This window comes from Pseudophryne corroboree, chromosome 8, assembly GCF_028390025.1.
Source record: "Pseudophryne corroboree isolate aPseCor3 chromosome 8, aPseCor3.hap2, whole genome shotgun sequence".
In the NCBI taxonomy this organism is placed as follows: Eukaryota; Metazoa; Chordata; class Amphibia; order Anura; family Myobatrachidae; genus Pseudophryne; species Pseudophryne corroboree.
The window spans coordinates 56,808,250-56,818,662 of record NC_086451.1 but is presented as its reverse complement, the minus strand read 5'-3'; positions in this window follow the sequence as shown (position 1 = coordinate 56,818,662).

The following is a 10,413-nucleotide window of genomic DNA, read 5'->3' as shown; positions in this document are numbered from 1 at the left end:
CTGCACATATCTGGTAGGACATATAAAACGCTTTGCCCTACTCTTACCTGCTAAACATTTTACGGAAAATGGACATACGACGATATACAGTATGAGTCTGACGACCGTTCTGAAGATAGACGCTACTTCCTCAGCAGGTTACTGTCTCATTGGACTTTCACAGGGAAGCCATCTCTACCCATAACAGATTCCTTATTACAACCCCTTTCATTCTCTTACTACACTGGGTAGGGTAATTGTCCTTTGAACAGTGCAGTCAGGTTGTTTATGTCTCACTGTTTATCATTACTACAGTATGTTCATTTATTCCCATTTCTAGTGTTGTTTTGCTGTGTGTGTACATGTCGCTGTGTGTAGCAGGCTGTGTGTATATGTATCAGTGACTGGCAGTGTGTGTAAGCAGTTAGTGCTGTGCTGTGTGTAAATTTATCAGTGAGTGGCAGTGTGTGTAAGCAGTTAGTGGCTGTGCTGTGTGTATATATATTAGTGAGTGGCAGTGTGTGTGAGCAGTTAGTGTTGTGCTGTGTGTGCACATGTATGAGTGAGTGGCAGTGTGTGTGTTAGGGTCTCCTTCTCTGTGCTGCTACGTCGTCATGGCAACCGGGAGACAAGTGCTAGCGGAGTAACCTGAGCGTAGCTGATACTCCGGTTCGGGTCTTTTGCTGTGCAGTGGTTACAGGCTCTGTGCACGGCAGGGGATCCGGTGCTGGTTTTTGTGCTCACAGTCTGTGAGGTCTGAGTGGGGTGTGGACAGCACCTGCTATATAAACCCTCTTCTCAGGTTAGGCAGATGCTGCTGAATCTTTGTTGGTTAGTCAGTTCCTGAAAGCTAGCTAGTACTGTGTAAACTTTGTATTTGTTTGTTGCTTACTGCAAATAGGCCTTGGGATTTGGTATTACACTCTGCCAATCCAGACCTAGCAGTAAGACTGGAGTCAGTCGTTTAACCTGCTGGGGTTCTTTTGCTACTCTGTGAACCTAGCAGGTTTGCGGCTGTATTCTCAGACTTGCCTGCCTAAATCCTTTCTCACTGTGCAAGGTGTTCAGGTGTCAGTTTAGTGGCAGTAAGCTGAACCAGTGCACTGCAAGTGAGGACTAGGATTGTGGAGACTCTCCTTGTGTCTATTATTCCATCTCTGACCAAGGAGTTTACTGCCACACCCGTTGGTAATCCTTTAGGGTTTTGCTGTTGCCCTTAGCAACAGCATTTCGGGTTCTCTACGTATTAAATCACTACATCTCGCTTCTTTCCATCTGAGCATTCCTAATACTAGGGAGACACCCAGTTTCTTAGCCTTTGGGCTTCTCTGTCACTTTGTGTTTATTTTGTTACCCTATCACCTTCTGTGTATGTAATGTCATATTCCCCAGTCTGTCTGTGAGTTCATTTGTTTTGCATCCCTCACCGTTCAGACACCAGTACATTCCTGCTGGCACTGGTGTGCATAACATATTCAGCAGCCTAATACTCCTGTTGAAATTTTGTGGGAATATGGAGCATACCCCTCAAAATACTTTGCAACAGGTGGTCGATCAGGTGCAGGTCCTGACACGACAATTTAATGATTTGTCCATTAAAATGCACACCTCGCAGGCCGCTGGCGGAGCTCCCGCAGCAGCAGTACCTTCAGGGGTTAAGGAGCCGAAAGTAAATCTCCCGGATCGTTTTTCTGGAGATCGCTCGCAGTTCTTTTGTTTCAAGGAGAGCTGCAAGCTATATTTCCAGCTTAGGCCTCAGTCTTCTGGGTCGGAGATTCAGCGGGTGGGCATAGTGATTTCCTTGCTACAAGGAGACCCACAGGTCTGGGCATATGGGTTGCAGCCTGACTGTCCGTCGCTTAAAAGTGTTGATGCTTTTTTTACAGCACTGGGCATGTTGTATGATGACCCTGACAAGACGGCCTCAGCCGAGGCTCAGATTTCGATCCTTAAGCAAGGGCGAAGGCCAGTTGAGGTTTATTGTACGGAGTTTCGGAGGTTGGCCCATGATACCCAGTGGAATGACCCAGCCCTGAGACACCAGTACCGAAGAGGTCTTTCTAACCAGTTAAAGGACCAACTGGTACAATATCCCTTGCCTGATAGCTTGGATCAGCTCATGCAGTTATCCATTCGGGTGGATAGACGGCTGAGAGAGCACAGGCTTGAAAGGGAGACCGAGGTTTCCTTCTTTCCCAAGGGAACCTCAGACTCTGAGGAATTTTCCGAGGAGCCTATGCGGATTGGGGCTACCCGCCTCTCCTCGCGTGAGAAGACGCGGAGGAGACAGCAGGGGTTATGTTTGTACTGTGGGAATAAAGGTCATGTGGTAGTATCATGCCCAGAAAAGCCGGAAAACTTCAGGGCCTGAGGGTGATGGGAAATATCCTGTCAGGTCAGAAGTCGGAATTTCCCAAGAAGACTTTTATCATTCCGGTTACCTTGAAGATCCTCGGTCAAACTGTCAAGACTGAGGCCTTTGTGGACAGTGGGGCAGACGGGTTTTTTATGGACCGCCAATTCGCCCTGAAACACTCTGTTCCCTTAGTACCCTTGGCATCGGAAATTGAGATTTGTGGGTTAAACGGGGAACCATTATCCCAGGGTAAAATTACCTCTTGCACTAGCCAGATTTCTTTGTTTATTGGAGCCACACACTCTGAAAAATTGTCCTTTTATGTGACTGTCTGTACTTTTGCCCCATTGGTGTTGGGGTTACCCTGGTTAAGGGCCCACAATCCTCAATTTGACTGGGTCTCTGGGGAGATTCTTAGTTGGGGTACTGATTGTTTCAGGAGTTGCTTGAGCCTTCCAGTCAGGCTTTCGCAGCTAAGTTTGCCAGGATGTTATGCAGATTTTGCGGACGTGTTCTCCAAAAGAGTTGCAGAGGTACTACCTCCCCATCGCCCCTATGACTGTGCCATTGATTTGTTGCCGAATGCTAAGCTTCCCAAGAGCAGGTTGTACTCCCTGTCACGTCCTGAGACTCAGGCTATGGCAGAGTACATTCAGGAGAACTTGGCTAAGGGATTTATCAGTCCTTCACAGTCTCCAGTTGGGTCGGGGTTCTTCTTCGTGGGTAAAAAGGACGGTTCGTTGCGACCCTGCATCGACTTCAGGGAATTGAACCGTATCACGATTAAAAACTCATACCCACTGCCTCTCATTTCGGTCTTGTTTGACCAGCTTCGTACTGCCACCATTTTTTCTAAGATTGACCTACGCGGTGCGTACAATCTAATCCGAATAAGAGAGGGGGATGAATGGAAGACTGCCTTTAATACCCACTCAGGGCATTATGAATATTTGGTGATGCCTTTTGGGCTCTGTAATGCCCCGGCAGTCTTCCAGGACTTCATGAACGATGTGCTCAGGGAATATTTGGATAGATTCTTAGTTGTATACTTAGATGACATCCTAATCTTCTCCCATTCCCTGGAGGAACATCGGAAGCATGTACGCTTAGTCCTCCAGAAACTCAGAGACCACCGGCTTGGGGCGAAGCTGGAGAAGTGCGAATTTGAAGTTCAGCAAATCGCATTTCTAGGATATATTATCTCCCCAGAAGGTTTCCAAATGGAGGGTTCCAAGGTACAGGCAGTCCTGGATTGGGTGCAGCCCACTAGTTTGAAGGCGCTTCAGCGTTTTCTGGGCTTTGCAAATTTTTTTAGACGATTTATCGCTGGATTTTCGTCTATAGTGGCGCCCTTGGTGGCACTCACTAAGAAAGGGGCGGATGTTGCTCACTGGTCTTGTGAGGCCAAAGCGGCTTTTGCCCGTCTTAAAAGGGCATTTGTCTCGGCCAAGGTGCTGCGACACCCAGATCCAGAGCGTCCTTTTGTGGTGGAGGTGGATGCCTCTGAGATGGGTATTGGGGCAGTGCTCTCTCAGATGGGGGTGTCTGATAATCGCCTTCATCCTTGTGCTTACTTTTCCCGTAAATTTTCGCCTGCCGAGATGAATTATGACGTGGGTAACCGGGAATTGTTGGCTATTAAGGATGCACTCGAGGAGTGGAGACACTGGCTTGAGGGGGCTAAGTTTGTGGTCTCAATTCTCACCGCCCATAAGAATTTGGCATATTTAGAGTCAGCGAAGCGCCTCAATGCCAGGCAAGCACGATGGGCTTTGTTTTTTGCTCGCTTTAATTTTTTGATAACATATCGCCCTGGGTCAAAAAACATCAAGGCTGATGCGCTCTCGCAGAGTTTTGCTCCAATCCAGGAGACCACCGAGGAGCCATTGCCCATTGTGTCCCCATCATGTATTAAAGTGGGAATTACCCAGGACCTCTTGTCATTAGTCCTTAGAGCACAGGAGCAGGCTCCTCCAGACCTTCCGGTAGGTCTTTTGTTTGTGCCTCCTAGGTTAAGACAGCGAGTGTTCCTGGAATTCCATGCCAAGAAGTCGGCAGGTCACCCGGGTATTGCCAGAACTCGGGAGTTGCTATCTAGGGCGGTGTGGTGGCCCTCGGTGGCTAGGGATGTGGATCAGTGGGTTCGGGCATGTGACATCTGTGCCCGAAATAAGACTCCTAGAGGGGTTCCTGTTGGCCCATTACATCCACTCTCTATTCCATCTAAGCCATGGACCCACATTTCAATGGATTTTGTGGTGGACTTGCCCAAATCCTCGGGGATGACAGCCATCTGGGTTGTCGTTGACAGGTTTTCGAAGACGGCGCACTTCGTTCCATTGGTTGGGTTGCCATCGGCCAGACTCCTGTCTGAATTATTTATGCTGCATGCTGTGCGCCTCCACGGGTTGCCACTTGATGTGGTCTCTGACCGCGGATCCCAGTTTGTGGCCAAATTCTGGAGGACATTTTGTTCCGATCTCCAGATTTCTGTCAGCTTGTCGTCAGGCTACCATCCGCAGTCTAATGGGCAGACTGAAAGGGTGAACCAGTCCTTGGAGCAGTTCCTCAGGTGTTATGTCTCCAAGTGTCAGACTGACTGGGTGGCTCATCTGTCCATGGCGGAGTTTGCCTATAACAACGCGGCTCACTCTGCTACAGGGGTCTCTCCCTTCCTTTGTGTGTATGGGCATCATCCTAAGGCCAATTCTTTTGACCCCCTGGATTCCACGCCTGGTGGTTCCTCTGTGGTTTCGGTCCTTAGAGGTATTTGGAGGAAAGTGAAGAAAGCCCTTGTGTCTGTGTCATTAGTGACCAAAAGGGTTTTTGATAAGCGGAAAAGACCCTGCAGCTTCAAATAAGGAGACTTCGTCTGGTTGTCTACTAAGAATTTGAAGTTGAGACAGCCATCTCATAAGTTAGGCCCCCGGTTCATCGGTCCTTATAAGATCACTAGGGTTATCAATCCGGTGGCATTTCAGTTAGATCTACCCCGTTCTTTGGGTATCAATAAAACATTTCATTGTTCCCTTTTAAAACGGGCGATTAGTAATCCTTCTTCCAGTGGAAGACCTTCCCCTCTTCTGATACGTGGCCAGAGGGAGTTTGTTGTTGAAAGGATTCTTGACTCCAAGATGGTTCGGGGTCGGCTGTCATTTTTGGTGCACTGGAAGGGGTATGGCCCGGAGGAGCGGTCGTGGGTGCGCAGTTGTGATCTTCATGCCCCCAGACTGTTACGCTCTTTCTTCTCGCAGTTCCCCGATAAACCCGGTGGTAGGGGTTCTTTGACCCCTCGTCAGAGGGGGGGTACTGTTAGGGTCTCCTGCTCTGTGCTGCCACATCGTCATGGCAACCGGGAGACAAGTGCTAGCGGAGTAACCTGAGCGTAGCTGATACTCCGGTTCGGGTCTTTTGCTGTGCAGTGGTTACAGGCTCTGTGCACGGCAGGGGATCCGGTGCTGGTTTTTGTGCTCACAGTCTGTGAGGTCTGAGTGGGGCGTGGACAGCACCTGCTATATAAACCCTCTTCTCAGGTTAGGCAGATGCTGCTGAATCTTTGTTGGTTAGTCAGTTCCTGAAAGCTAGCTAGTACTGTGTAAACTTTGTATTTGTTTGTTGCTTACTGCAAATAGGCCTGGGGATTTGGTATTACACTCTGCCAATCCAGACCTAGCAGTAAGACTGGAGTCAGTCGTTTAACCTGCTGGGGTTCTTTTGCTACTCTGTGAACCTAGCAGGTTTGCGGCTGTATTCTCAGACTTGCCTGCCTAAATCCTTTCTCACTGTGCAAGGTGTTCAGGTGTCAGTTTAGTGGCAGTAAGCTGAACCAGTGCACTGCAAGTGAGGACTAGGATTGTGGAGACTCTCCTTGTGTCTATTATTCCATCTCTGACCAAGGAGTTTACTGCCACACCCGTTGGTAACCCTTTAGGGTTTTGCTGTTGCCCTTAGCAACAGCATTTCGGGTTCTCTACGTATTAAATCACTACATCTCGCTTCTTTCCATCTGAGCATTCCTAATACTAGGGAGACACCCAGTTTCTTAGCCTTTGGGCTTCTCTGTTCACTTTGTATTTATTTTGTTACCCTATCACCTTCTGTGTATGTAATGTCATATTCCCCAGTCTGTCTGTGAGTTCATTTGTTTTGCATCCCTCACCGTTCAGACACCAGTACATTCCTGCTGGCACTGGTGTGCATAACAGTGTGTCTACATGTGGCTATACGTAGTAGACTACAGTGCATCCGGAAAGTATTCACAGCGCTTCACTTTTTACACATTTTGTTATGTTACAGCCTTATTCCAAAATTGAATAAATTCATTTTTTCCCTCAAAATTCTACACACAATACCCCATAATGACATAGTGAAAAAAGTTTTTTTTTTTTTTTTTTTAGATTTTTGCAAATTTATTAAAAATAAAAAACTAAGAAATCACATGTACCTAAGTATTCACAGCCTTTGCCATGAAGCTCACAATTGAGCTCAGGTGCATCCTGTTTCCACTGATCATCCTTGAGATGTTCCTACAGCTTAATTGGAGTCCACCTGTGGTAAATTCAGGTGATTGGACATGATTTGGAAAGGCATACACCTGTCTATATAAGGTCCCACACTTGACATGCACAAACCAAGCATGAAGTCAAAGGAATTGTCTGTAGACCTCCGAGACAGGATTGTCTCGAGGCACAAATCTGGGGAAGAATACAGAAAAAGATCTGCTTTGAAGGTCCCAATGAGCACAGTGGCCTACATCATCCGTAAATGGAAGAAGTTCCGAACCACCAGGACTCTTTCTATAGCTGGCCGGCCGACTAAACTGAGCGATCGGTGAAGAAGGGCCCTAGTCAGGGAGGTGACCAAGAACCCAATGGTCACTCTGTCAGAGCTACAGCATTCCTCTGTGGAGAGGGGAGAACCTTCCAGAAGAACAACCAACTCTGCAGCAATCAACAAAACAGGCCTGTATGGTAGAGTGGCCAGACGGAAGCCACTCCTTAGTAAAATGCACATGGCAGCCCGCCTGGAGTTTACCTGAAGGCCTCTCAGACCATGAGAAACAAAATTCTCTGGTCTGATGAGACAAATATTGAACTCTTTGGCATGAATGACAGGCATCATGTTTGGAGGAAACCAGGTACCGCTCAGCACCAGGCCAATACCATCCCTACAGTGAAGCATGGTGGTGGCAGCATCGTGTTGTGGGGATGTTTTTCAGCGGCAGGAACTGGGAGACCAGTCAAGATAGAGGGAAAGATGAATGCAGCAATGTACAGAGACATCCTGGATGAAAACCTGCTCCAGAGCGGTCTTGATCTGGAGAGATCTGAAAATGGCTGTGCACCGACACTTCCCATCCAACCTGATGGAGCTTGAGAGGTGCTGCAAAGAGGAATGGGCGAAACTGCCCAAAGATAGGTGTGCCAAGCTTGTGGCATCATATTCAAAAATACTTGAGGCTGTACAGTAATTGCTGCCAAAGGTGCATCAACAAAGTATTGAGCAAAGGCTGTGAATACTTATATACATGTGATGTCTTAGTTTTTTATTTTTAATAAATTTGCAAAAATCTCCAAAAAACTTTTTCACGTTGTCATTATGGGGTATTGTGTGTAGAATTTTGTGGGGGAAAAATAAGATTTTACTCACCGGTAAATCTATTTCTCGTAGTCCGTAGTGGATGCTGGGAACTCCGTAAGGACCATGGGGAATAGCGGCTCCGCAGGAGACTGGGCACAACTAAAGAAAGCTTTAGGACTACCTGGTGTGCACTGGCTCCTCCCTCTATGACCCTCCTCCAGACCTCAGTTAGGATACTGTGCCCGGAAGAGCTGACACAATAAGGAAAGGATTTGGAATCCCGGGTAAGACTCATACCAGCCACACCAATCACACCGTATAACTCGTGATACTGTACCCAGTTAACAGTATGAAATATAACTGAGCCTCTCAACAGATGGCTCAACAATAACCCTTTAGTTAACCAATAACTATATACAAGTATTGCAGACAATCCGCACTTGGGACGGGCGCCCAGCATCCACTACGGACTACGAGAAATAGATTTACCGGTGAGTAAAATCTTATTTTCTCTAACGTCCTAAGTGGATGCTGGGAACTCCGTAAGGACCATGGGGATTATACCAAAGCTCCTAAACGGGCGGGAGAGTGCGGATGACTCTACAGCACCGAATGAGCGAACTCTAGGTCCTCCTCAGCCAGGGTATCAAACTTGTAGAATTTAGCAAATGTGTTTGACCCCGACCAAGTAGCTGCTCAGCAAAGTTGTAAAGCCGAGACCCCTCGGGCAGCCGCCCAAGAAGAGCCCACCTTCCTCGTGGAATGGGCTTTTACAGATTTAGGATGCGGCAGTCCAGCCGCAGAATGTGCAAGTTGAATCGTGCTACAGATCCAGCGAGCAATAGTCTGCTTTGAAGCAGGTGCACCCAACTTGTTGGGTGCATGCAGGATAAATAGCGAGTCAGTCTTTCTGACTCCAACTGTCCTGGAAACATAGATTTTTAGGGCCCGGACTACGTCCAGCAACCTGGAATCCTCCAAGTCACGAGTAGCCACAGGCACCACAGTAGGCTGGTTCAAATGAAAAGCTGAAACCACCTTTGGGAGAAATTGGGGACGAGTCCTCAATTCCGCCCTATCCATATGGAAAATCAGATAATGGCTTTTACATGATAAAGCCGCCAATTCTGACACCCGCCTGGCCGAAGCCAAGGCCAACAGCATGACCACTTTCCACGTGAGATATTTTAAATCCACGGTTTTAAGTGGTTCAAACCAATGTGACTTTAGGAAATTCAACACCACCTTGAGATCCCAAGGTGCCACTGGGGGCACAAAAGGGGGCTGAATATGCAGCACTCCCTTAACAAATGTCTGAACTTCAGGTAGTGAAGCCAGTTCTTTCTGGAAGAAAATCGATAGAGCCGAAATCTGGACCTTAATGGAACCCAATTTTAGGCCCATAGTCACCCCTGACTGTAGGAAGTGCAGAAAACGGCCCAGCTGAAATTCCTCCGTTGGGGCCTTCCTGGCCTCACACCACGCAACATATTTTCGCCATATGCGGTGATAATGGTTTGCGGTCACTTCTTTCCTAGCTTTAATCAGCGCAGGGATGACTTCCTCCGGAATGCCCTTTTCCTTCAGGATCCGGCGTTCAACCGCCATGCCGTCAAACGCAGCCGCGGTAAGTCTTGGAGCAGACAGGGCCCCTGCTGCAGCAGGTCCTGTCTGAGCGGCAGAGGCCATGGGTCCTCTGAGATCACCTCTTGAAGTTCTGGGTACCAAGCTCTTCTTGGCCAATCCGGAACAATGAGTATAGTTCTTACTCCTCTTCGTCTTATTATCCTCAGTACCTTGGGTATGAGAGGAAGAGGAGGGAACACCTAAACTGACTGGTACACCCACTGTGTCACTAGAGCGTCCACAGCTATTGCCTGAGGGTCTCTCGACCTGGCGCAATATCTTTCTAGCTTTTTGTTGAGGCGGGACGCCATCATGTCCACCTGTGGCCGTTCCCAGCGATTTACAATCAGCTGCAAGACTTCTGGATGAAGTCCCCACTCTCCCGGGTGGAGGTCGTGCCTGCTGAGGAAGTCTGCTTCCCAGGTGTCCACTCCCGGAATGAACACTGCTGACATTGCTAACACGTGATTTTCCGCCCATCGGAGAATCCTTGTGCCTTCTGCCATCGCCGTCCTGCTTCTCGTGCCGCCCTGTCGGTTTACATGGGCGACCGCCGTGATGTTGTCTGACTGGATCACCCGCTTTTTTTATACAGTTATGGCAGGGGATTTTACACACATATATAGTCTTAAAGGCTATATTATGTGTTAATTTGCCAAGTAAGGTACTTATATTGCAGCCCAGGGTGCCCCCCCCCCCCCCCCCCAGCGCCCTGCACCCATCAGTGACCGGAGTATGTGGTGTGCCTGGGGAGCAATGGCGCACAGCTGCAGTGCTGTGCGCTACCTTAATGAAGACCGAAGTCTTCTGCCGCCGATTTCCAGGAACGTCTTCTTGCTTCTGGCTCTGCTAGGGGGACGGCGGCGCGGCTC